This window comes from Salvelinus alpinus, chromosome 18 (assembly GCF_045679555.1).
Source record: "Salvelinus alpinus chromosome 18, SLU_Salpinus.1, whole genome shotgun sequence".
NCBI classification, from domain to species: Eukaryota; Metazoa; Chordata; class Actinopteri; order Salmoniformes; family Salmonidae; genus Salvelinus; species Salvelinus alpinus.
In genome coordinates, this window is record NC_092103.1 from 13,746,046 (window position 1) to 13,767,310 (window position 21,265).

The 21,265-nt window shown below is 43.3% G+C and overlaps 1 protein-coding gene across 3 annotated transcripts in view; it reads right to left on the reverse strand.

Moving 5' to 3' along the window:
- The window catches only part of LOC139543836 (transcription factor RFX3-like), a 57,475-nt gene extending 38,486 nt beyond the window's left edge, over positions 1-18,989 (reverse strand). For all 3 annotated transcript variants that reach the window (XM_071350301.1, XM_071350300.1, XM_071350299.1), the window contains exon 1: positions 18,839-18,989. The gene's annotated coding sequence lies outside the window, so the exon portion shown is untranslated. The remainder of the gene's footprint in view (positions 1-18,838) is intronic.
- Positions 18,990-21,265: the final 2,276 nt, after the last annotated feature.

Sequence of the window (21,265 nt, forward strand, 5' to 3'; positions counted from 1 at the left end):
ATGTTTTGTTATTTCTGTATAACAAAAAAATGTATGACGAAGTTACCTCTTTTACAATGGGAGCCAATAGAAAATAATGTTGGTTTCCCCCAATTTGTTTGCGTGAATACCGACTGGGACTATCAACTCTATTTCTATGAGTGCTGCTGCTGCAGGCATGCGAGCGTCACCTAGGCAACCGAAGACTCGTTTGCTACAACAATTTGCTTGAGCAACAAAGTTTCTTCACATTGTTAAGAGTCCATGTTACCTAAAAAATGGACTCAGCCTTACAAATGCCTGGCCATCCCGTCTTCGGTTCTTTTATAACCATCAGTTACGTGGTTATACGGTAAACTGTGCCAGTCTTGGTGCCAGGGAGATGCTGCTGACATGGCAGTCAAGTGATCCATTCAGAGGTTGTCATGCTTTCTCTTTTTAGTCTCTACAGGTACCATTTGTCTTCTGCTCCATGCACTCTGCAGTAGGAGAGCTAAAGTGCAAGGCCCTATAGGCCTCTACTACACAAAATCCACCTGCTCCCTGCAGCCTGCCCCTGATGATTAGGAGATGAGGAGAGGAGGGACTTTCTGGATGTAAACAGGGCACCTACCCCACTCCTGCCGCAGCACCCCCCACCCCTTCAGCCTGCTCTCGCTCCCCTGTGGCCCACTTAAGCGCTGTGCTCAACTGAACAACTGCAAGCTATACAAGCCCACGCAGGAACAAAGGCCAGAGAGGAGGGCAGCACTCGCCTTGCCTCTCCTTCACCCTCCCCCGGGTCCTTCCTCCCCATTTGACTGACAGCTGGGGAAATAGGGGGAACAGGACTTATTACATCAGACGATCAGAACGAGATCTATAATGTTATCTCATCACATTACCACAGTCAACAAAGGGGTAATTTTAATGGCATGATCAAAACAAAATATGTTTAAAGTCTAAAATGCTGTTAAAATGCCTGGGATATCCATTGTGAGCATGAGACTGGTAGCAAGTGGATTGTCCTCAACCTAAAAAGTATTGATGAATGTCCAGAAACAACATGCTTTAGAGAGGAGTTGTAACACTGTGAAAGAAACACAACCCCAAAGAAAGAGGCACGTCTCCTTTGTATCGATCTCATTTCCTTCCCATCTCCATCATGTAAGACCTGTGGCCATGTTAGGCTGGCAGTGATAAAAACACTGTCTGAAGCTGCAGTATTAACCCATTTCCTTTACAACTATGGAACAGGGTTGAGGTTAGTGATAAAGTACACCTTGCAATGTAAAAACAGTGTACACAGGCTGCTGTGCGTGCAAATAACACAGCAAAACCCCCAGTTTATGCTGCTAAGCCATGAAAATTGATGGGTGAATAATCAAATGAATCAGCGGCTCTTTAAGTGATTGGAAACGGAACAGGATCCAGGGAACAGGTGGCATGGTTCTATTTTTGCCCACCCAACACCTGACTTCAGGTAAGTGGTAACGTGATCTGATAACTAGCCGTTTCTGACATCCTGTCCTCTGTCCACAGAGGTGTGTATGCCATTATTGCCTTAGAATAGGCTATAGGCCTAGGCCAGGGATGGGCATCTTTGATGGGGGTGGGGGCCACAAAACAGCTGCAGTGGCTCGCGGGTCTACATACCCACATCCATACATGCGGCGCTAGCCTTTTACGGGCCATAAGGAATATTTTGTTGGGGGGCTTCCCCCAACTTGGGAGCAAAACATTTTAGTGGCCCCCCTCTTGACAGCAAAGTGACGTTTTAGAGGTCATTTCCTGCCATTTTTCCATGGGGAGTAGAGAAAATGTTACCGTTTTAATGCAGGTTTGCTGCAATTCTACACATTTTGCCATGGGGTGGAGCGAATATTTGCAGTTCTTAATATATTGCATCGGATTGAGAGTGCCTAACAAAATCAATGGGGGCCCGGGTCAGTAATTCGACCATGCTTACTACAAGTTAAGATAGCTGGCTGCTAGACTAACTTACCAATCTATTTTTTCTTTTTTACATGTTCTAATTTGAGTGACTGTCAGTGACCGACAAGATAAAAACTGCTGATACACAACATTTAAAAATTGCACCTTGTATAATCTACTATTCTAACTCTCAACACTTAAGTCGAGACCCAACTGAGTCCTAAAAATAAACAAATAAATAAATATATATATATATGACAGACACACAATCAGTCAAAAGTTTGGACATTCAAGGGATTTTCTTTATTTGTACTATTTTCTACATTGTAGAATAATAGTGAAGACATCAAAACTATGAAATGACACACATGGAATCATGTAGTAAACAAAACAAAGTGTTAAATAGCAACGGGTGGCTATTTGAAGAATCTCAAATATTTGCTTAACACTTTTTTGTTTACTACATGATTCCATATGTGTTATTTCATAGTTTTGATGTCTTCACTATTATTACACAATGTATAAAATAGTAAAAATAAAGATAAACCCTTGAATGAGTAGGTGTTCTAAAACTTTTAACCGGTAGTGTATACACAAATACATTTGTGTGGGGGACGGGATTTATCCATGGGCCTACAAAAGGGGGGGCCACCAGTTATCCATCCCTGGCCTAGGCACTATTTTTACAATGCAAAACAACAATAGTGTCAATAGACAGACCTTCAAATGCTCACGGTTTAGAACTGGAGTCCTCATATCACAGAAATAACTTATTTTAACTAAAATCAAGCTGTGCAAATAATCATTAAGCTAATTAATTTCAGTTAAATTCATTAGCTTATTTTCCAGATGTTGCCAGTCTGTTCCGTTCATTTGGGATTGCTATGTGTCTTATCGCATCATGGTCCACACAAATTCAGTGGAATATGGAGTGACAGATTGAAACGACTTTATTGTGAGATGCTACCCATATAAACTTGCAGTAACCATGGAAATTGTAATATCTAGCCTAATTGCAAGCTTGGTGGGCCTATAGCCTATCTACATATATACCAGTCATTTCTTGGCATGTTTGTCAGGGAAAGACTTAGGGTGGCCCAAAAACAATTAGCCTAGGTGGTCAGGAGTCCCACTAAGACCCACTGTGCACCTGTCCCCCCTTCCACCTCCCCCTCTCAACACACACCTGTTCCTCTCCCCTAGGTGGTCAGGAGTCCCACTAAGACCCACTGTGCACCTGTCCCCCCTTCCACCTCCCCCTCTCGACACACACCTGTTCCTCTCCCCTAGGTGGTCAGGAGTCCCACTAAGACCCACTGTGCACCTGTCCCCCCTTCCACCTCCCCCTCTCGACACACACCTGTTCCTCTCCCCTAGGTGGTCAGGAGTCCCACTAAGACCCACTGTGCACCTGTCCCCCCTTCCACCTCCCCCTCTCTACACACACCTGTTCCTCTCCCCTAGGTGGTCAGGAGTCCCACTAAGACCCACTGTGCACCTGTCCCCCCTTCCACCTCCCCCTCTCGACACACACCTGTTCCTCTCCCCTAGGTGGTCAGGAGTCCCACTAAGACCCACTGTGCACCTGTCCCCCCTTCCACCTCCCCCTCTCGACACACACCTGTTCCTCTCCCCTAGGTGGTCAGGAGTCCCACTAAGACCCACTGTGCACCTGTCCCCCCTTCCACCTCCCCCTCTCGACACACACCTGTTCCTCTCCCCTAGGTGGGAACAGAGGGCTGCGGCTGGCTGCAGAGAACACCCAGTGGACCTGACTGTAGAGAATGATGATGCAACACAGAGAACCATGGAGCTTTTCCTTCCTTACAACAACCCTGGAGCTTTCTCCTTCCTCATCCAAGAGGCCATAAGAGGGGTCCAAATCCATCTATAGTCAGCCAAGAGACCATAAGAGGGGTCCAAATGCATCTATAGTCAGCCAAGAGGCCATAAGAGGGGTCCAAATTCATCTATAGTCAGCCAAGAGGCCATAAGAGGGAACCAAATTCATCTATAGTCAGCCAAGAGGCCATAAGAGGGAACCAAATTCATCTATAGTCAGCCAAGAGGCCATAAGAGGGGTCCAAATTCATCTATAGTCAGCCAAGAGGCCATAAGAGGGGTCCAAATTCATCTATAGTCAGCCAAGAGGCCATAAGAGGGGTCCAAATTCATCTATAGTCAACCAAGAGGCCATAAGAGGGGTCCAAATTCATCTATAGTCAGCCAAGAGGCCATAAGAGCCACAAAACCACTAGGAGGAAACTGATCATATATAGAGATGTCTCTACACTTTCATTGACAATTTGCTTTAAAACAATGCAATACTGTATCATTTATGAAGTAAAAAAGCTATGTCTGTAAGGAGTAGCATGAGAGGAAAGCATCATTTAATCTGGGCAGTAGGCTTACACACCTGTCTTGACTGAGCAAACACCAAACCACCATTCTGTTTAGGAAGCCTAGGATATTTCCATCCTGCAGATTCATAACATTTAATGCAAATTGCAGAGGTTCAGAGAGTAAAAAAGGTTGTCCAAAGCCATTTTAATGATGTTTTAGTGGAGAGGCCGACTGGGATATGGCCCTGATAATTATTACAAGTCATCCAGCCTATTCCAGTAATAATAATAATCATTCACACTTTGAGAATCTGACTGTTGTGTCTTTCATTATTCCAGCGATTCCATACTGCGCTCCATTTTTATGGAGGGACAGAAAATGTAGGCCTTACCAAATGACAGCTGGAAACCTCTGTTAGAAGATGTGTGTGGAATATTCAAAAGTTATGAACTTTGTATTCCGTGCCATAAATTGTCTGTAAAATACAGAAATCCAGGCTTTGAAATTTGCAGATTTCCTCAGCTTGGTTGGACCAGTGAGTCCAAAATGCAGCTGAATCGGAGTGGGATCCACTTCCACATTTTACTAGCCTATCAACTACCTTCCCCACCACACCAGTAACAAATAAACAAACCTGTCATTATCAGGATCAGTTTGTTTTTTGATCTTCCAAACAGCAGTAAACTAATATTAGTCTAATGTTACATTGTCAATGGAAGGAATGTGATACATTTCCATGTAAAAGTACCCATGAGCACCAACATGTGAAGTTTATAGGAGGATATCAAATTGGGTGTGAAATGAAAGCAAAGAGTCTATATTTTGGGGAAATAAAAGGCATTGATACATTTTCATAACATTTTCCATCTGAAAATGTATGGCTTTGATCTCTGGTCAAACAGATGGAAACGGGTTCTTCCAAAACTACTTCCAAATAAAAAGTATTAATATGGTAATACATCAAAACAATGGTGTTGAAGTAAAAAACCTTGCCAACTAATTTCTACACTTGTATTTCATTTTGGACAAATGATTGGCCTTCTGTAAGTTTACCAAAAGCACATATCTTTAAAGAGATTTTCTAATTTCTCCCATGAGGAGGGATAATACAAGTTCACAGAAGTAAAAACGTAGAGCTACCAATTAGTTATAGGCCTAGTGTTTTTACTGATATACATTTTTGTTTAGGAGTTATTAAGTGATTAAAACACAGATCAAATCATTTGCGACAGTAAAGTGTTGAAAAACGCATTTGTTATTCAAATTACAACAACATAGCTCAGGCAGTAGGAAGCTCTCTCATCCATTTATATACAGATGATACAGTCTTATCCTCAGCTGGCCCCTCCCCGGATTTTGTGTTAAACGCTCTACAACAAAGCTTTCTTAATGTCCAACAAGCTTTCTCTGACTTAACCTTGTTCTGAACACCTCCAAAACAAAGGTCATGTGGTTTGGTAAGAAGAATGCCCCTCTCCCCTCAGGTGTGATTACTACCTCTGAGGGTTTAAAGCTTGAGGTAGTCACCTCATACAAGTACTTGGGAGTATGGCTAGACGGTACACTGTCCTTCTCTCAGCACATATCAAAGCTGCAGGTTAAAGTTAAATCTAGACTTGGTTTCCTCTATCGTAATCACTCCTCTTTCAACCCAGCTGCCAAACTAACCATGATTCAGATGACCATCCTACCAATGCTAGATTACGGAGACGTAATTTATAGATCAGCAGGTATGGGTGCTCTCGAGCGGCTAGATGATCTTTACCATTCGGCCATCGGATTTGCCACCAATGCTCCTTATAGGACACATCACTGCACTCTATACTCCTCTGTAAACTGGTCACCTCTGTATACCCGTCGCAAGACCCACTGGTTGATAAAACCCTCTTAAGCCTCACTACCCCCTATCTGAGATATCTACTGCAGCCCTCATCCTCCACATACAACACCCGTTCTGCCAGTCACATTCTGTTAAAGGTCCCCAAAGCACACACATCCCTGGGACGCTCCTCTTCAGTTCACTGCAGCTAGCGACTGGAATGAGCTGCAACAAACACTCAAACTGGACAGTTTTATCGCAATCTCTTCATTCAAAGACTCGATCATGGACACTCTTACTGACAGTTATGGCTGCTTTGCGTGATGCATTGTTGTCTCTACCTTCTTGCCCTTTGTGCTGTTGTCTGTGCACAATCATGTTTGTACCATGTTTTATGGTGCTACCATGTTGTTTTGCTACCGTGTTGTTGTCATGCTGTGTTGTCATGTGTTGCTGTCTTGCTATGTTGTTGTCTTTAGGTCTCTCTTTATGTAGTGTTGTCTCTCTTGTCGTGATGTGTGTTTTGTCCTATATTTATATGTTATTTATTTTAAATGTTTAATCCCAGGCCCCCGTCCCCGCAGGAGGTCTTTTGCCTTTTGGTAGGCCTTCATTGTAAATAAAAATGTGTCCTTAACTGACTTGCCTAGTTAAATAAAAAAATTAAAAGAACATTAAAAGCCCAATGAATACTCGTCTTTGTGTAAGGATTTAACTCCCACAGCTCGTGGGACATTTATTTTGAAGGCACGTATAAATAACAACTGCACGAGGACAGACAGTGACTGACAGGCTGACACACACGTCACAGTTACAAAAAGTAGCTAGCTAGAAATTGCGCAAAAATAAGTTTAAAGATTTCAAAGAAAAGGAAAGTAGACAATGAATGTAGGGTGTTCCAGCAAGAGTGGACATCGAAATATTTCTTTATTGAGGTATCAGGGAAAGCTGTGTGCTTAGTGTGCAGAGAGAGCATCACTGTCTTGAAAGACTACAACTTGTCCCGACACTTCCAGACGAAGCATGCAGAGAAATATAGGAATATGTCTTCTGAGCAGAGGGCAAGTGCATCGAAAGAGTTGCTTTCTCAGTTGCAAAAGCAGCAAGAACTTTTCACAAAACTGCATTCAGCAAACGACGAAATTGCGAGAGCTAGCTATGTACTGTCCCACAAAATTGCTAAACATAGCAAGCCATTTGCTGAGGGCAATTCATTGAAGAATGTTTATTTGACTTTGCAGCAATACTTTGCCCCGACAAGAAAGAGCTGTTTGTTCGTCTGACAGGGAAATATTTTCAGTGACACAGCGTGTTACACAGCGTGTTGAGGACATCGCAGAGAATATGGAACATCAGTTGAAAGACAAGGTAAAGGATTTCACCCATTTCTCCTTGGCCCTGGATGAGAACAGTGATGCATGTGACACGGCACAGTTGTTGATATTCTTACGAGGCATAACCCCAGACTTTGAAATTACAGAGGAGCTTGCTTCAGTGCAGTCAATATTGGAGAAGGTTAATAAGTGTGTGGCAAAGCTGGGACTGAGTTTTGAAAAGTTATCCAGTGATGGGTGCCAAACTTGACAGGAAAAAACGTTGGCCCTTTGAAAAGGATACCAGATCAGGTAGCTGAGCTGAACCCAGAACAGAAAATGATTTTCCTGCATTGCATTTATTCATCAGGAGCTGCTCTGTAAATGTGTTCTGAAAATGAGCCATGTTGTGGACACAGTCACTAAAGTGGTAAACTTCATAAGAGCAAAATCTTTTACCACAGGCAGTTTGTCTCACTGTTGGAGACAGTCAGGTCATGCAGATCTCCCCTACCACACAAACGTGAGATGGCTGAGTTTGGAGAAGGTGCTTAAAAGGGTGTGGGACCTGAAGTCAGAGATTGCTGAGTTTTTGCAAATGAAAGGAAAATATGTGGATTTCCCTCAACTGCAAGATAAAGAATGGTTGGCTGATTTTTCTTTCACCATGGACATCATGGCCCTCATGAATGAACTGAATTCCAAACTACAAGGGAAGGGCCTTTTGCACATCAGATGTACAGCCTTGTCAAAGCCTTCAAGGGAAGATTACTCCTCCTGACCCGCCAAGTAGAAGCCAACAATCTCACCCACCTTCCGACACTACTAGAGACGTATATATCGCTGCTGCGTGCTTTGAACTAGGGATGCATGATATATCGGTGAGCATATCGGAATCGGACAATATTAGCTAAAAATGCCAACATCGGCAGCGGCCCGATGATTAGTTTAACGCCAATATGCAAAACCGATGTCAAAGCTGACGTGCATACCTATAACATAAGTAGATGACGTAATGACGCCACAAAAAATACAGCGCTACATAGAACAAAAGCAGAAAAATACTAAGCGCGCACTTCTAACAGCTAAACAAGTTCAAGTCGAGCAGTCATTTGAAAAAGTAAGAACATTTCAGTGAGACAACTCAAAGGCGAAATCCATTAACGGCAAGATAATGGAATTCATTGCCCTTGACAATCAACCGTCCTCTGATGTTGGCTTTCGCCGACTGGTCAAGCCGCGGTACACACTATTTTTCAGATGTTGCCCTACCGGAGTTACACAGTATTGTTGAAACGTACATCAATGAGCTACTTGCTATGGGCGTCACTGCTATTAGCTTCACGAATGACATTTGGACCAGCGATGTCAGCCCCATGAGCATGCCGAGTCTGACAGCACAGTGGGTGGATGAGGATTTCGTACTGACGAAAGCTGTTTTGCATGCTCAAGAATGTGCTGGTTCTCATACTGCCATTTCAATGGCATTTGAGAACGTGTTTGAAACCTGAACACACTCCTAGCTCCATTCGAACAACTGACTCGAGAAATAAGCTCATAAACTGCATCTGCAGCAGATGTGATACCCCGTCATGGACTGAAATGCCTGCTCAACAAAACTGCCGACACAGATCGTGGCGAAATAATTACAATTTAGCAATTAAACACTGGAGTGATAGATGTGCAAAAGGTGAATGTGCAAGTAGAGATATTGGGGTGCAAAGGAGCAATTAAAAAAAAAAAATAACAGTATGGAGATGAGGAAGTTGGATGGGCTCTTTACAGATGGGCTATGTACAGGTGCAGTGATCTTGTGAGCTGCTCTGACAGCTGGTGCTTAAAGCTAGTGAGGGAGATATGGGTCTCCAGCTTCGACGAATATCAAGCGAGGGCCAGCCAACGAGAGTATACAGGTCGCAGTGGTGGGTATGGGGCACTGGTGACAAAATGGATGGCACTGTGATAGACTGCATCCAATTTGCTGAGTAGAGTGTTGGAGGCTATTTTGTAAATGACATCGCCGAAGTCAAGAATCGGCAGGATAGTCAGTTTTACGAGGGCATGTTTGGCAGCATGAGTGAAGGATGCTTTGCTGCGAAATAGGAAGCCGATTCTAGATTTAATTTTGGATTGGAGATGCTTAATGTGAGTCTGGAAGGAGAGTTTACAGTCTAACCAGACACCTAGGTATTTGTAGTTGTCCACATATTCTAAGTCAGAACCGTACAGAGTAGTGATGCTGGATGGGCGGGCAGGTGTGGGCAGCGATCGGTTGAAGAGCATGCATTTAGTTTTACTTGCATTTAAGAGCAGTTGGAGGCCATGGAAGGAGAGTTGTATGGCATTGAAGCTCGTCTGGGGGTTAGTTAACAGTGTCCAAAGAAGGGCCAGAAGTATACAGAATGGTGTCATCTGCGTAGAGGTGGATCAGAGAATTACCAGCAGCAAGAGCGACATCATTGATATATACAGAGAAAAAAGTCGGCCTGAGAATTGAACCCTGTGGCACCCCCATAGAGACTGCCAGAGGTCTGGACAACAGGCCCTCCGATTTGACACACTGAGCTCTGTCTAAGAAGTAGTTGGTGAACCAGGCGAGGCAGTCATTTGAGAAACCAAGGCTGTTGAGTCTGCCGATGAGAATGTGGTGATTGACAGAGTCAAAAGCCTTGGCCAGGTCGATGAATACAGCTGCACGGTATTGTCTCTTATCGATGGCTGTTATATCGTTTAGGACCTTGCAGCTCAGTGGGATAACGCTCCCACTGACCTGCAACTTGAGTTTATCGATCCTCAGTCTGGTGCAGTGATTGGAGAACTATTCAAAACAATGTCACTGACGAGGTTCTATGCATCTTTCGATGAACAAAACTTTCCAAAGATTAGGAGTCATGCTCAGAAGATGTTCGGGTCAACCTATGTATTTGAACAGACATTTTCAGTGACGAAATATAATGAGTCATGAACCTATGTATGTGAACAGACATTTTCAGAGTCATGGCACAGATCATCTCTTACTGATTCTCACCTCTCAGCAATCCGACGCATAGCGACGTCAGAAACTATACCTGACTTCACTGCTCTAGTCAATGCCCATCAGAGACTTCACTCTTCACGCTGATTGAGTAGTTTAAATGTAAATGTTGAGCTCTCTCTGTGTTTTTGTGCATAACCATTAACAAGAGCTCTGTCCGTGGTGCTGAATGCAGTGTACTTTCCCTCTGTGTAGTTCATCGCATGTTAAATAATGAAAATACCTACCAAAAGGAGAACATTGTGGTTTATTTCTGTGCATGTTAAAAAAATGGAATAAGTAGCATATCTGGACGTGATTTACAGGAGATATGTCAGCACAGTCATACACATTTATAATCCTGTAATATGATTCTGGCCCACGATGGCAAAAATGTATTCTAATGTGGCCCTCCATGGAAAATAATTGCCCAGGCTAGACCCTTGAGACATTAACTTAATCTACATAACACAAGATTGTACATGGTCATGTGTAGTGGCCTTTCAATGGAGCCCTTCCTGCTTTGGCACATAGGTGAGTGTCCAGCTGTAGACAATAAGGACAGATCCCCCAAGACACTAACCTCATCTACATAACTCATGTACAAAGCAATACAAGTTTACTGAGTGTCTGATTCAAAACAGTAATATGTTATATTATATACTGAACAAAAATATATACGCAACATACAAAGTGTTGGTACATGTTTCATGAGCTGAAATAAAAGATCCCAGAAATGTTCCATATGCACAAAAAGTTTATTTCTCTCAAATGTGGTTTACATCCCTGTTAGTGAGCATTTCTCCTTTGCCATAATCCATCCACCTGACAGGTGTGGCATATCAAGAAGCTGATTAAACAGCATGATCATTACACAGGTGCACCTTGTGCTGTGGACAATAAAAGGCCACTAAAATGTGCAGTTTTGTCGCAACAGATGTCTTAAGTTGAGGGAGCGGGCAATTGTAATGCTGACTGCAGGAATGTCCACCAGAGCTGTTGCCAGAGAGTTGAATGTTCATTTCTCTACCATAAGCTGCTTCCAACACCATTTTAGAGAATTTGGCAGTACGTCCAACCAGTCTCCCAACCGCAGACCACATGCAACCACGCCAGCACAGGACCTCCACATCCGGCTTCTTCACCTGCGGGATCGTCTGAGACCAGCCACCCTGAGAACGGATGAAACTGAGGAGTATCTCTGTCTAATAAAGCCCTTGTGGGGAAAAAACGAATTGATTGGCTAGGCCTGGCTCCCCAGTGGGCGGCCTATGACCTCCCAGGCCCACACATGGTTGAGCCCCTGCCCAGTCATGTGAAATCCATAGATTAGGGCCTATTGAATTTATTTCAATTGACTGATTTCCTTACATGAACTAACTCATGTTTCATTTACATATTTGTTCAGTATAAGTACAAATAACCAGACAAATACATTTGCAGACCTTTTAGATATGTATTTACTACCACATGAAGAAAATAGTGCAATGTAAAAACAGGTGAAGTGTGATGAAAAGGGGAAATAAGACTTTTTTTAAACAAAGTAAAAACCAGTAACACATAAATGAGGAAATAAGTGTAAAAAAACATATTTAACCCCCGGGTAAATTACCCACCAATCTAACGTATGAACAATAATTTAAAAAATAGCACAATCGTTTTTGGAGTGAGACAAACAAAAGACAGTAATCAGCAGGAATAGACACCATCCCTGGTACCACGACGTCGTAGACAGCCTTTGCTGGACACTGCTGCTGTCTCTGTTACTCCTGCTGCAGTCATCCACGCGCTGCATAATGTCTGCGTCCAAAGGATCCCAGGCGGTCTTCCTCTTCCGGCCATTGGAGCTGGGCCGGGGAGATGGGATGGAGGTTGATGGAGTTGCAGGGCAGAGAGCACGGGTCTTTGCTAGCCGGAGAGATGATGAATCAAGGGGCGATAAACCACCTGTAGATGGGCCCCTCAGGGCTCAGCTCCATCTCTGGACTGTCCAAAACACCACAAAAGCAGATGGTGAATACAATGCAAGCGATCTCCATGGACTCCTTTGTGTTAAAATGTTTACCCAAAAGAAATGATTTCATAAACATCTCAATCTAATTAACACACACACCACTCTGTAGGTTTTCTGGTGTTTGAACTAGCCCTGTTAGTCATTATGATAACACAGCCACTGAACATTTCCCACTCACAATTTTGCCCATCCAGAAAAGAGCTAATTTCACATGTTCTAACAAGGTCTGCTAAACATAAGATCACTAACACACACACTGACTGCACAAAAAGGACTCGGCTGCATGACGAGTACATACCGTATCTGGCATATTGTTGTCTGTCTGATGATGCTTCACGTGAACACGAAGCCAATCCAGTTGTCTGACAATCGGTGGGACACACACCAGCGGCAGACCCCACTACTCATCTCCTTCACCCTTTTCAGATTGCGAACATACCGGTCCCGAATCTTTCTCCATGTTTCTTTGATATCAGTACCGGTGTTCAAATTCCGTGATATCTCCCTCCAGCTGTTGTCTTTTGCTTGCTTGTCCGAATACAACCGCATCAAAGGGTTGTATACGTTCTCGTATTGTCTCACCAGCTCGCACAGACGCTCCTCCAAACTAAACATAGAAATAATTGCGCTTAGCAAATCTCGAAATAAAAAGCACAAAAAAGGAAGGTTCCAAGTAGTAGAACGAAGAAGCAGAACATCCATCTCTTCTGTGTTGATTCCAGAAGAGATACTGGAAAGTATGTGATTGACACACAGCGGTGCGACTTCCATTGCAAAACTCACTCAATACTGCCCCTCAGTCTTCGCAAGGAATGATAAGTCGGGTCTCAATTTCGAGGTAGGAAAAAACTGGGTCAAATGACGGAGCGTATTACAAGGAGCCGCCCTTTTGTGACAAAAAAACGGCATTGCAACACTGCGCTCCGCCGGCCCTGTTTGTGTATTGTATGTAGACCCCTCAATGTTACCTACCCACGAGTCCCCTCTCTCTCTATTTACTCTAACCAGCATCCCCACCCACTGAGCACCGACCGACACAGGACGTCCATGGATGTTGAAAAGTAGTGGAAACTTGGTCAGCCCGCCGTGGCCTTGATTTCACTGTCCACGGACGTTTTTGGTCCGGTCTGGACCATGATTGGTTCTGATTTGGTCTGGCCACCAATCATAGACATCTATGTTTCACAAGTTTAACCGCACAGTACAGTACAGAAAAGTAGAGTATAGTTCAGTAGAGCAGAGTTTAGTACAGTAGACCATACTAAAGAGTACAGTATAATGTACTGAACTATACTCTACTCTGTGATGTGCTGTAGTACTCTACTGTGCTCTATTGTACTGTGATATCCAAACTTGTGAAACAGACATCTATGATGTTTCAGATTTGGTCCGGTCCAGACCAACCAAATGTGGTCTTGTTTGGGGTGGAGCTCATTAGAATAATAGTCAGTGTGTAGAATAACACCCATACGGTATATGCAAAGGAGGATGTTGCATATTTCTACCTTTGTGTACCTATTCAGGTTACATCACCACGAAGAGAATGAAATGCATATCCATAATTATTCATTTCTGTGTAGTACAGTTCAGGGACCCACGATGTAATTCTGTTACTGGGTGTAAATACACTTCACTTACTGTAGTTCAATAACCAAAATGGCTCCATTTTCAGCTGGCTTTAAGGACCCACTAGTGTCAAACACACATTAGTTTGCAATTGTGTGATGTTAAAATGGGCTCACTGGCATTTTCCAGCCCTAATGCCAGGGTCGGCAATTTACCTGTCTAACATCAGCTCACTTGGCCCCCGACTGGAGCAGCGGTCTAAGGCACTGCATCACTTCAGACGCTGGTTCGAGCCCAGGCTTTCAACCTCTCCATGGCCCAGTCTGTAATACCTACATATTTCAAGCAGTCTACCATTGTCCCTGTGCCCAAGAACGCCAAGATAACCTGTCTCAAAGACTATCATCCTGCAGCACTCACATCTGTATCCATGAAATGCTTTGAAAGGCTGGTCATGGCTCACATCAACACTATCATCCCAGACACCTTGGACCCACTCCAATTCCCAAACCGCTCCAACAGATACACAGATGATGCAATTTCTATTGCACTCCACACTGCCCTTTCCCACCTGGACAAAAGGAACACCTACGTGAGAATGCTGTTGATTGACTACAGCTTAGCGTTCAACACCATAGTGACGTCGAAGCTCATCCCTAAGCTAATGTCCCTGGGACTGAACACTTCCCTCTGCAACTGGATCCTGGACTTCCTGACGGACCGCCTGCAGGTGGTGAGGGTAGGCAACAACACATCCGTCATGCTGACCCACAGCATGGGGGCCCCTGAGGGCCCATGCCAAATGCTCAGATACTAAAAAGGTTATACAGCGGCGCCATCGAGAGCATCTTGACTGGCTGCATCACTGCTTGCTTTGGCAACTGCTTGACATCCGACCGCAAGGTGCTACAGAGGGTAGTGTGTTTGGCCCAGTACATCACTGGGGCCATGCTCCCTGCCATCCAGGCGGTGTCAGAGGAAGCTGCAAAAAATGGTCAAAGACTCCAGCCACCCAAGCCACAGACTGTTCTCTGCTACCGCACAGCAAGCTTTACCAATGCACCCAAGTCTGGAACCAACAGGACCCTGAACAACTTCTACCCCCAAGCCATAAAACTTCTAAACAATATTGCTAAAAAGCTAATCAAATGGCGACCCGGACTACCTGCATTGACTCTTTTTTGCACTAACTCGCTTGCACCAACTATGCACACACGCTGGACTGTACAGTACTTACACCCCAACACACACACACTGATGCCCCACGCTCACAAACTTTCACACTCACCACATATGCTGCTACTACTGTCTATTATCTATCCTGTTGTGTAGTCACTTTACCGCTACCTATATGTACAGTACATAACTACCTCAAATACGTCATACCCCTCCCTGCACAGCGACTCGGTACTGGTACTCCCTGTATATAGCCATGTTATTTTCTACTCCCTATACAGTGGGGAGAACAAGTATTTGATACACTGACAATTTTGCAGGTTTTCCTACTTACAAAGCATGTAGAGGTCTGTAATTTTTATCATAGGTACACTTCAACTGTGAGAGACGGAATCTAAAACAAAAATCCAGAAAATCACATTGTATGATTTTTAAGTAATTAATTTGCATTTTATTGCATGACATAAGTATTTGATACATCAGAAAAGCAGAACTGAATATTTGGTACAGAAACCTTAGTTTGCAATTACAGAGATCATACGTTTCCTGTAGTTCTTGACCAGGTTTGCACACACTGCAGCAGGGATTTTGGCCCACTCCTCCATACAGACCTTCTCCAGATCCTTCAGGTTTCGGGGCTGTCGCTGGGCAATACGGACTTTCGGCTCCCTCCAAAGATTTTCTATTGGGTTCAGGTCTGGAGACTGGCTAGGCCACTCCAGGACCTTGAGATGCTTCTTACGGAGCCACTCCTTAGTTGCCCTGGCTGTGTGTTTCGGGTCGTTGTCATGCTGGAAGACCCAGCCACGACCCATCTTCAATGCTCTTACTGAGGGAAGGAGGTTGTTGGTCAAGATCTCGCGATACATGGCCCCATCCATCCTCCCCTCAATACGGTGCAGTCGTCCTGTCCCCTTTGCAGAAAAGCATCCCCAAAGAATGATGTTTCCACCTCCATGCTTCACGGTTGGGATGGTGTTCTTGGGGTTGTACTCATCCTTCTATTCCTCCAAACACGGCGAGTGGAGTTTAGAGCAAAAAGCTCTATTTTTGTCTCATCAGACCACATGACCTTCTCCCATTCCTCCTCTGGATCATCCAGATGGTCATTGGCAAACTTCAGACGGGCCTGGACATGCGCTGGCTTGAGCAGGGGGACCTTGCGTGCGCTGCAGAATTTTAATCCATGACGGCGTAGTGTGTTACTAATGGTTTTCTTTGAGACTGTGGTCCCAGCTCTCTTCAGGTCATTGACCAGGTCCTGCCGTGTAGTTCTGGGCTGATCCCTCACATTCCTCATGATCATTGATGCCCCACGAGGTGAGATCTTGCATGGAGCCCCAGACCGAGGGTGATTGACCGTCATCTTGAACTTCTTCCATTTTCTAATAATTGTGCCAACAGTTGTTGCCTTCTCACCAAGCTGCTTGGCTATTGTCCTGTAGCCCATCCCAGCCTTGTACAGGTCTACAATTTATCCCTGATGTCCTTACACAGCTCTCTGGTCTTGGCCATTGTGGAGAGGTTGGAGTCTGTTTGATTGAGTGTGTGGACAGGTGTCTTTTATACAGGTAACGAGTTCAAACAGGTGCAGTTAATACAGGTAATGAGTGGAGAACAGGAGGGCTTCTTAAAGAAAAACTAACAGGTCTGTGAGAGCCGGAATTCTTACTGGTTGGTAGGTGATCAAATACTTATGTCATGCAATAAAATGCAAATTAATTACTTAAAAATCATACAATGTGATTTTCTGGATTTTTGTTTTAGATTCCGTCTCTCACAGTTGAAGTGTACCTATGATAAAAATGACAGACCTCTACATGCTTTGTAAGTAGGAAAACCTGCAAAATCGGCAGTGTATCAAATACTTGTTCTCCCCACTGTATATAGCAATGTTGACTGCAACACTCCAAACATAGTCTATTGAGCAAACACTGGATTGTTTTAATTTGTACTGTGTCTATTACTCGTTACTGTAGCCTATGCTATTTAACAAACTGCAGTTTCAATCCACAAGGGACCAGGATATGAATATTCCATGCACCCAGCTGAATTGGAGTTGATCACAATGCAAATGTCAATAACCTACAGAACTTGAGACAAATGCCTGCAGTATTAAGCCATGGAACGTGTTGCATTGATTGGCGAGTAAGTGGTCAAACCCTTGTCACACCTACAACTTGTTTATTCATCAAAGCCCAGCCCTTTCGCATCACGACCAGCTATTGCACTCATAATTCCACCTGTGAAAATAGCTAAATTATTTCTGACACCACAGGACCTATATGTCTACCGCCAGTGCTTAGAGTTACCATTGAGTTAGGGTCATTAAATAGAGCCCAAGGTGTCATGTCATAACGGACACCCAATTCTTCCTGCAGACATCTTTGCATCTTAATTCGGGGCAGATATTTAACAAAGTTTGGGGAAAATATGGTAGCATAAGTAAAGTAAATATGATTCTGTGTAAATTGTTCAAAGTAGTCCTTCTGCATAGAGTCGTTTGATTTGTTAAACTTTGAAATGTTTTTTGATGGCATACATTTTAAAGTAAAAGATGGAAGTCTCGGCTTAATTCAGTTACCATGGTCATGGAATTGCCCTATGACAGCCAGATGACTGCTGCATTTATTATGTGCTGTCTTTAAGATGACAGTCTCTACTTCACTCTTCTATCTGCTCAAAAGTATATCATACCTCTCTGAGACACACACGCAACTGTAGCTAAATGTCAATGTGACAGCTATTATTGCTTTTACTTTTTGTATCAGCTTCAAAAATGTTAGCTAGCTAATGCACTGTGCCATAGGCATTTTAAACTGGCCACCTAGCTAGCTGTAGCTAGATGGGATATAATTTATGAAACTAGCTGGTTAAAAGGGTAAAGGTTTGTGATAAGAGACCTGAGATCAATACAAATTGAAGGTTTAGCTAAAGTAGCTAGCGTGGCTAGCCGCTCTCGCTAACAGCGTTAGCTAGCTAACGAAGCCTTTGTGGCACCTGCTTCGCAAAGCTAACGTTAGCTACAAAGGAAACTAGCTTGCTAGCCAAGACAAAAGGGAGAAGCTACTGCTAACCTCAATTAGCAATTACTGAATGAAGATGGTACTAGTTCGAATTTATTCAAAATGCCAAAGCAAGTAGTTATATATTGTATAATATTATTGAAAATGTGAGGTATCTTGACAGCCACCAACATCACACCAGGAAGTTAGCGGTCATTGAACGACACACATAAATCAGACACCTGCTCTGTAACGTTAGCTAACGTTAGTTGCGTTGCTAACTTAGCTACCGTAGATAGCGTGTATTGGCTATCGCGCTAGCTATCTAGCGTTAGCTGTCATTGGACGGCCGACGAACAGCACAGCAAACTCGGGTAGAATAGCTAACTAACAGAAACATAATTTTTTGACGTACTGTTAACAGCCTAGTTCATTAGGTAGCCAGTTTACTTTCGCAGATAACGTTAAGCACATTGCTTTCTTCTTGTTGAAGCTAACAACGTTAAGGAAATAACACCTAACATCAGATCAGCTAACTATCGTTAACCATGTAGCTAATAAAGGAGGGCAGACATTAACTTGCTCACAAAACTAGCTCACAAAACTAGCAAGCTAGACATTTAATATATAAAGTAAAATGCGTTGGCGAAGAATCGAGAAAACAGATGCTGGTAGAAATAGTAAGTATATTCAAACCTGGGCTGAGGACTGGTTGATGAGGATGAAGTGAGGATGGTGGAGGTGGCAATGATGGAACGAGAGGTTGTTGTTGTTGGTGGGTTACAGTCGCCAGGACTACGGTGACTATGGCGCTGCCTCACTGGGCAACAGTTGCTATAAAACTCACCCCGCGCAACCTAACTGAATATTCTGTAGGAGGAGCTGCGATGAGGGAGCGTTGGAGGGATGCATATGAAGGTTTATTTGATAAATGGATGTATGTGCTCCTGATAAGAAGAAAACAATTATTATAAAAGAAAAACTGCTTAGTATTATAAGCGGTATTAAAATGAATTAACATCAATATAACGTTAGTGAATCTTTCATCTTTCATTTACTCAGAACATCATCACATTAGGGTGGATTGATCACACTATTCTTGGTTCAATAAGTCTTCAAATGTATGAAAAATGGCAATAGAAATATCACAGAATGTTTCATTATGCGCACAATACAACATGGCAAACAGCATTAATAATCACATTAGTTCATTGAATCAGGTTATTTCCCAAGGCGGGACTACCATGCACCAATAGGTGATAAAGAGTGGTTGAGATAACAAAGAAAGGAGGCAACCATCCATCCATCCACCCCCCCCCCCCCCCCTCTCACACACACACTCAAACACACACAGATAACACACACCATATAAACCCAAAGATATTAGTGAATATGTGATTTTAAACCAATTTATAATTGAAGCTACAGCCAGATCATGTAAAATCTTGTGTTTTAGTGAAAGGCTATACATAATTTCATTAGCCTAACAGTTCACAGATACGGATAGTGAACCTATTAGACATTACTATGAGGGACTTTTTGGAGTATATTTCTAAATATGGTCCATCGATGCCATTCGAATGTTTCAGTTAACCTTTAAAAGGTACAAATAATTGCTTTATTCCATCCAATCAATAATGGGCATTTTCAGAGCCAGCTAGGAAAAAAGTAAACTAAGGTTACTTCTGTAATACACATTACTTTGTCATTAATTACATGTAATTTACACTCTAGCTATTTTCTATTGTTTAGGTCCAAATTAACAGTCAGTGTTTCATAATCATCTACCTACGCCACTAAATATAATAAATTACAAGCTTTTTTTCCCTTCTTACACAATTTTGTACAATAGTACAGACATGCCGTCGTACAGCCACCTCAATTTTCTCTAGGCTCAGTCATTAAAACATTTAATTAATCTGACAAGCAGAAAAACACACACAATTCAGGTTAGATTTCTCTAATATATTTCTCACAAAAGAACTTTGATTTATCCAAGAACATTAATTACACTGAACAAAAACAGAAACGCAACATGCAACAATTTCAGAGATTTTACTGAGTTACAGTTCATATAAGGAAATCAGTCAATTTGAAATAAATAAATTAGGCCCTAATCTACTGTATGGATTTCACATGACTGAGAATACAGATATGCATCTGTTGGTCACAGATACCTTTAAACAAAAAAAAGGTAGGGCATGGATCATAAAACCAGTCAGTATCTGGTGTGATCACCATTTGCCTCGCATAGAGTTGATCAGGCTGTTGATTGTGACCTGTGGAATGTTGTCCCACTCCTCTTCAAAGGCTGTGCGAAGTTGCTGGATATTCCCGGGAACTGGAACACACTGTCGTACACGTTGATCCAGAGCATCCCAACCATGCTCAATGGGTGATACTGTATGTCTGGTGAGTATGCAGGCCACAGAAGAACTGGGACATTTTCACCTTACAGGAATTGTGTACAGATCCTTGCGAACCTTGCCATCTGCCGGGTAGAGTTGAAACTGGGATTCATCCATGAAGAGCACACTTCTCCAGCATGCCAGTGGCCATTGAAGGTGAGCATTTGTCCACTGGTGAGGACGACGAGCACGCAGATTGGGCTTCCCTGAGACGGCTTCTGACAGTTTGTGCAGGAATTCTTTGGTTGTGCAAACCCAGTTTCATCAGCTCTCCGGGTGGCTGGTCTCAGACGATCCCGCAGGTGAAGAAGCCGGATGTGGAGGTCCTGGGCCGGCGTGGTTAGCGGTTGTGAGGCCGGTTGGACGTACTGCCACATTTTCTAAAACCAGGGTTCCCCAAAGTCGGTCCTGGGGCCCCCCCTGAGTGCAGGTTTTGTTTTTTGCCCCTAACACTAGACAGCTGATTCAAATAATCAAAGCTTGATGATGAGTTGGTTATTTGAATGAGCTCTGTAGTGCTAGGGCAATAACCAAAACGTGCACCCAGGGGGGTTCCCAAGGACCGAGTTTGGGAAACCCTGCTCTAAAACGATGTTGGACACATTGGTCCATTACTTTGCATGCGTGGAAACTTGCAGACGTGTTGCTGTGCGTTTTGTTGCCAACCTTACTTTGCTACCTGACAACTTTACGGATTTTACTTTTTAATTACCGT